The sequence below is a fragment of the Ailuropoda melanoleuca genome, chromosome 3, assembly GCF_002007445.2.
Source record: "Ailuropoda melanoleuca isolate Jingjing chromosome 3, ASM200744v2, whole genome shotgun sequence".
In the NCBI taxonomy this organism is placed as follows: domain Eukaryota; kingdom Metazoa; phylum Chordata; class Mammalia; order Carnivora; family Ursidae; genus Ailuropoda; species Ailuropoda melanoleuca.
In genome coordinates, this window is record NC_048220.1 from 111,724,807 (window position 1) to 111,731,815 (window position 7,009).

Here is a 7,009-nt window from a genome sequence, read left to right on the forward strand (position 1 = left end):
CCAAAAGATAATATAGAAAGAACTCCTAAAACTCAACAAGAAAATGAGCATGATTAAAAATTAAGCAAAAGACCTGAACAGATTCCTCACCAAAGTATACAAATAGCAAATAAGCATATGAAAAGATACTCAACATCATTTCTCATTAAAGATATTTAACTACTTTCTGCCCGTGGACGCCGCCGAGTAAGCATCGTTGAAGTCTCCCCTCCCACCGCCGTCATGTCTAAGTCAGTCTCCCACAGAGCCTGAACAGCGGTGGAAGCTCTTCATTGGAGATTTGAGCTTTGAAACAATCGATGAGAGTCTGAGGAGCCATTCTGAGCAATGGGGAACGCTTACGGACTGTGTTACGGTAATGAGAGATCCAAACACCAAGCGCTCCAGCGGCTTTGGGTTTGTCAATGAACGCCTCAGTGGAGGAGGTGGGTGCAGCCATGAATGCGAGGCCACACAAGGTGGATGGAAGAGTTGTGGAACCAAAGAGGGCTGTCTCAAGAGAAGATTCTCAAAGCCCTGGTGCCCATTTAGCTGTGAAAAAGATTTTTGTTGGTGGCATTAAAGAAGACACTGAAGAACACCATCAAAGAGATTATTTTGAACAGTATGGGAAAATTGAAGTGATTGAGATCATGACGGACCGAGGCAGTGGCAAAAAGAGAGGTTTTGCTTTTGTAACATTTGATGACCACGACTCTGTAGACAAGATTGTCATTCAAAAACCATACTGTGAATGGTCACAACTGTGAAGTAAGGAAAGCCCTATCTAAGCAAGAGATGGCTAGTGCTTCATCCAGCCAAAGAGGTCTAAGTGGTTCTGGAAACTTCGGTGGTGGTTGTGGAGGTGGTTTTGGTGGGAATGACAATTTTGGTTGTGGAGGGAACTTCAGTGGGCGAGGTGGCTTTGGCGGCAGTCGTGGTGGTGGTGGATATGGTGGCAGTGGGGATGGCTATAACGGATTTGGTAATGATGGAAGCAACTTTGGAGGTGGCAGAAGCTATAATGATTTTGGCAATTACAACAATCAATCCTCAAATTTTGGACCCACGAAAGGAGGAAATTTTGGAGGCAGAAGCTCTGGCCCCTATGGTGGTGGCGGCCAATACTTTGCCAAACCACAAAACCAAGGTGGCTATGGTGGTTCCAGCAGCAGCAGCAGTAGCTACGGCAGTGGCAGAAGGTTTTCATTACTGCCAGGAAACAAAGCTTAGCAGGAGAGGAGAGCCAGAGAAGTGACAGGGAAGCTACAGGTTACAACAGATTTGTGACTTCGGCCAAACACAGTGGTGGCAGGGCCTAGCTCCTACAAAGAAGACTTGTTTTAGACAATACTCATGTGTATGGGCAAAAAACTTGAGGACTGTATTTGTGACTAATTGTATAACAGGTTATTTTAGTTTCTGTTCTGTGGAAAGTGTAAAGCATTCCAACAAAGGGTTTTAATGTAGATTTTTTTTTTGCACCCATGCTGTTGATTGCTAAATGTAATAGTCTGATCATGACGCTGAATAAATGTGTCTTTTTTTTTTTAAAAAAAGATATTTAAACTGAAACAAAATACTATTCTACACCTAATAAAATGGCTAAAGTCCAAAACCTGACAATGCCAACTGATGGTAAAGATAATAGGGCAACAGGAACTCTCATGCATTGTTTGTTGGAACGCAAATGGTACAACCATGTTGGATGACAGCTTGGCAGTTTCTTAGAAAGCTAAATGTAGTCTTACTGTGGATTCTAGGAATTGTGCTCTTAGGTATTTACACAAATAATTGGCACATGTACATCCACACAGATACCCACATGCCAATGCTAATAGCAGTTGTATATGTTGTCTTTAGTTAATGATAATGTATCTATATTGGTTCACTAGTTGTATGACAAATGTATCATCGAAAGTTAATGGAAGGTACTATTAGTGGAAGTACTAATAAAGGCAATGCTGGGTGTGAGATATACAGGAACTCTACTACATGTTTTTTCTGAACATCTAAGACTATTCTAAAATTCAAAGTTTATTTTAAAAATTAACTTTTGGGGTGCTGGGTGGCTCAGTCATTAAATGTCTGCCTTTGGATCTGGTCATGATCCCATGATCCTGTCGGGCTGCCTGCTCAGTGGGAAGTCTGCTTCTCCCTCTCCCACTCTCCCTGCTTGTGTTCTTGCTCTGTCAAATAAATAAAATCTTTTAAAAAAATAAAATAAAAATTAACTTTAACATGGATGGGGCACCTGACTAGCATAGTCAGTTAAGTGTCTGGCTCTTGGTTTCAGCTTGGGTCATGATCTCAGGGTCATGAGAATGAGCGCAAGTCAGGCTCCACACTCTACTAAGTCAGCTTGGGATTTTCTCTCCCTCTCCCTCAGTCTCTTTCCCAACTCACATGGGTGCTTTGTCTCCCTCTCTCTTTCTCTCTCCCTCTCCCTCGAAGAAATAAATTTTTAAAAATTTACTTTAACATGAAATAAAATGTACTTTTTAAGAGAACATTAAAGTCCTAATGATAGTTATTAATGCTTATTATTCTTGAGTCCTAATCCTGGGTAATATTTGTCTCTTTTTACATATTGGGTCTCCATATCCCAACTTCTTAAAAAGTCTTGAATAATTCAGATCCAGGTCTGACCCCGGCTTAAAATGCATACTCTTATAATTCTACCACCCTGTTTTGACACCTTTAAAAATACAAAGATCCAGGGAGGGGTAGTTAAGATGATGGAGTAGTAGGAACCCTGGGCTTGCCTCAACCCTTGAATACAGCTAGATCAACATCACATTATTTTGAACTACTAAGAAATTGATCTGAGGATTAAGAAAACAATCTGCACAATTGGAGGGAGAGAGAGCAGTGAGTAGGGTTTGAACAAGATGCTATGGTGTGGGGATTCCCTGGGTCGCACAGGGAGAGAATGTTCCCCTTCCTAGAGCACATTTAGAAGAAGGTATATTTCCTCTCCAAGGACAAAGAACCCATTGGGCACCACTGGGCAGCTGTTCAGCAGGGGACAGAGGTGCACGCAGAGGGCTGATAACCTGGTCACAGCTTTTTGCTATGCTTCACCATGAACTCCAGGCACCTCTAAAGCCGTGCGACTGCTTTTCTGGGACAGAATGGTGCCCAGTGCAGTGCTGGGAGGCTCTCCACCAGGGGGAGACATTGGGTCTTCACCTTGGTGAGTCCTTTATGATTTGGAGTTTTTAATCCCAGCCACTGGCCAGAGATAAAACACAGAGAACTGTGGTGTGGACATGCCTACAGCCTGGGCACAGACAGGTTCAGGGCAGGGATCTAATAAGGGCTTGGGACACAGGAGGGGAGGGGAGATTTGTTTGCTTTTCTCTGAGGACCTCCTGAACAGTGGCAGCCATGAGTTCCCCTCCCTAGGGATAAGAGGAGAAGGTGATGACATCTTCCACCACCCACTCCCACCCCTGCCCACCAGTACTGTAGGATGTCATAGAGAAAAACAGCACCTTCAGTGGAGATTGGAGTGCTTACACCAAACCCCGCCCACCTGCACCTGTCAGGGCCATCTTTACTAGGGCAGGTCTGACTGTGAGCCAGTGCAGCAGGCCTTTCCCTCAGAAGACCAATACATGCCGCCTACATGTACCAAGTCTACTGATCACAGAGTGCACCAAAGCCTCAGCTTCAGTTCTGGTGGATATAAGACCAGGATTTTTTTTTTTTTTTTTCCTTTGGAATCGTGCTTACAGTTTTTTGTTCATTTGCTGGTTTGTTTGTTTCCTTTTCTTGTTTTTTAGATTAGTCTTCTCTGTTTTTTTTTTCTTTTTTCCTTTTCTTTGGCATGAGGCTTATAGTTTCTTGTTTGTCTGTTTGTTTGCTTTTCTTCTCCTTTTCCCTTTCACTATTCTTGGATCAGGCTTTTCTTTTTCTTTCTTTCTTTTTTTTAAAAAGTAAGTTTTATCTTAATGAACAACTCAAAGCTCACTTAGTTAAAGGTCCAAAACTCCCCACTGCAAGCAGGAGGAACTCTGCAGAGGACTCACCTGTGGGAGGAGCAGCCAAAACACAACAGTGGAGTGCACACATCACACACCAGAAACACATCCTGAAGTGTCAGGCCCTGGACAATGTATGATCCCCTCTTAATATAGTATTATTCTCAAGAGCAGAAAACATAACAAACTTTCATAAGATGCAAAAGACAGAAACCTAGACATAATGACAAGATGGAGGAATTCTCCCTAAAAGAAAGATCAAGAAGAAATCACAGCCAGGATTTGCTCAAAAGAGATATAAGCAATATATCTGAAGAATTTAGAACAAAAGTCATAAAAATACTATCTGGGCTTGAAAGAAGCATAGAAGATATCAGAGAAGCCCTTCCTGCAGAGATGAAAGACTTAAAAACTAGTCAGGCTGAAATAAAAATGCTATAACAGAGATGCAAAACAAACTGGTGGTAATCACAATGAGGATGGAAGAAGCAGAGGAATGAATAGGTGATATAGAAGATTAAATTATGGAAAATAATGAAGTTGAAAAGAAGGAAAGAAAACTACTAGATCACAAATGTAGACTTAGGAAACTCAGCAATTCCATAAGGCACAATAATATCTGTATCATAGGAGTCCCAGAAGAGGTGCAGGAAAAAGGGGTGGAAGGTTTATTTGTATAAATTATAGCTGAGAACTTCCCTAATCTGGGAAGGAAGCAGGCATTCAAGGCCAAGAGGCACAGAGAACTCCCCTCAAAATCAACAAAAACAGGTCAACACCAAGACATAGTGAAACTTGCAAAATACAAAGATTAAGAGAGAATTCTAAAAGCAACTAGGGAGAAAAGGTCCTTAACCTGTAAGAGTAGACACTAAAGTCAGTAGCAGACCTGTCAACAGAAACTTGGTAGGCCAGAAGCAAGTGACATGATATATTCAACATGTTAAATGGGGAAAATTTGCAGCCAAGAATACTATATCCAGCAAGGCTGCCATTCAGACTAGAAGGAGAGATAAAGAGTTTCCAAGACAAGCAAAATCTAAAGGGGTTCATGAAACTAAACCAGATCTGCAAAAAATATTAAAGGGGGCCCCTTGAGTAGGAAAGTGAATCCAATGTGGACTAAATGCTCTGAGCAAAAGACACAGGGTATCAGAATGTATTTAAAAAAAAAGACCCATTGATATGCTGCTTATAAGACACTCATTTTATATCTAAAGATACTTCCAGATTGAAACTGAGAGGGTGGAGAATCAACTATTATGCTAATGAACATCAAAAGAAAGCTGGATTGGCATACTTCTATTAGACAAACTTGATTTTAAACCAAAGACTTAATAAGAGATGAAGAAGTATATCATAAAGGGGTGTATCCAACAAGAAGTTCTAACAATTGTAAATATTTATGCCCCTAACTTGGGAGCACCCAAATATATAAATCAATTAATAACAAAATTAAAGAAACTCATTGATAGTCATACAAAATAGTAGGGGACTTTGACACTCTACCCATAGCAATGGACAGATATTCTAAGCAGAAGGTCAGTCAGGAAACACTGGCTTTGACACACTGGACTAGATAGACTTAACAGCTATATTCAGAAAGTTTCATCCTAAACGTTCATCCTAAAAGCAGAATACACATTCTTTTTGAGTGCATGTGGAACATTCTCCAGAATAGATCACATACTGGGTCACAAACCAGGCCTTAATCAGTACAAAAAGACTGATTTCAGACCACAACAGTGTGAAACTTGAAGTCAACCACAGGAAAAAATTTGGAAAGACCACAAATACATGGAGGTTAAAGAATATCATACTAAAGAATGAATGGGTTAACCAGGTAGTTAAAAAAAATAAAAAAATACATTGAAGGAAATGAAAATGAAAACACGACCATCCAAAACCTTTGGGACAGAGAAGTGGCAGTCATGAGATGCAAGTATATAGCAATACAGGTCTTCCTCAAGAAGCAAGAAAAGTCTCAAATACACAACCTAACCTTACACCTAAAGCAGCTAGAGAAAGAACAACAAATAAAGCCTAAGACCAGCAGAAGAAGGGAATAATTATGATTAAAGCAGAAAGAAATGATACAGAAATAAAAAAAAAAGAATAGAACAAATCAATGAAGCTAGGAGCTGATTCTTTTAAAGAATTAACAAAACTGCTAAATGCCTAGCCAGACTTATCAAAAAGAAAAGAGAAAGGAGCCAAATAAATAAAATCATGAATGGAAGAGGAGATCATAACTAACACCACAGAAATACAAAGAATTATGAGAATATTACATGCAGTTAACAAGCAATTATAAGACCATGTTATGCACAATTATATGCCAACAAATAGGCAAGCTAGAAGACACGGATAAATTCCTAGAAACATATAAACTAACAAAACTGAAACAGGAAGAAATAGAAAATTTGGACAGACCCATAACCAGTAAAGAAATTGAATCCATAGTCAAAAACCTCTGAACAAACAAGAGTCCAGGGCAGGATAGCTTCCCAGGGGGAATTCTACTAAACATTTAAAGAAGAATTAATATCTGTTCTTCTGAAGCTGTTCCAAAAAAATAGAAATGAAAGAAAAACTTCCAAACTCATCCTTTGAGGCCAGCATTTCCTTGATTCCAAAACCAAAGACACCACTAAAAAGGAGAATTACAGACAAATATCCCTGATGAACATGGATGCAAAACTTCTCAACAAGGTGCTAGTTAATTGAATCCAACAGTACATGAAAAGGATTATTTACCACGACCAAATAGGATTTATTCCTGGGCTGCAGGGGTTCTTTAATATCTGTAAATCAATCAACATGATCCACCACATTAATAAAAGAAATCTTAAGAACCATATGATCCTCTCAATAGATGCAGAAAAAGCATTTGACAAAATACAGCATCCTTTCTTAATTAAAAAAAAAACCCTCAAGAAAGTAGGGATAGAAGGAATATACCCCAACATCATAAAGGCCATATACGAAAGACCCACAGCTAATATCATCTTCAATGGGGAGAAAATGAGAAATTTTCTCATAAG

At 39.7% G+C, this 7,009-nt stretch overlaps 1 pseudogene; it reads left to right on the plus strand.

Annotated features, from left to right (window-relative positions):
* Positions 1-343: 343 nt before the first annotated feature.
* LOC117801582 lies at positions 344-1,528 on the plus strand (annotated as a pseudogene).
* Positions 1,529-7,009: the final 5,481 nt, after the last annotated feature.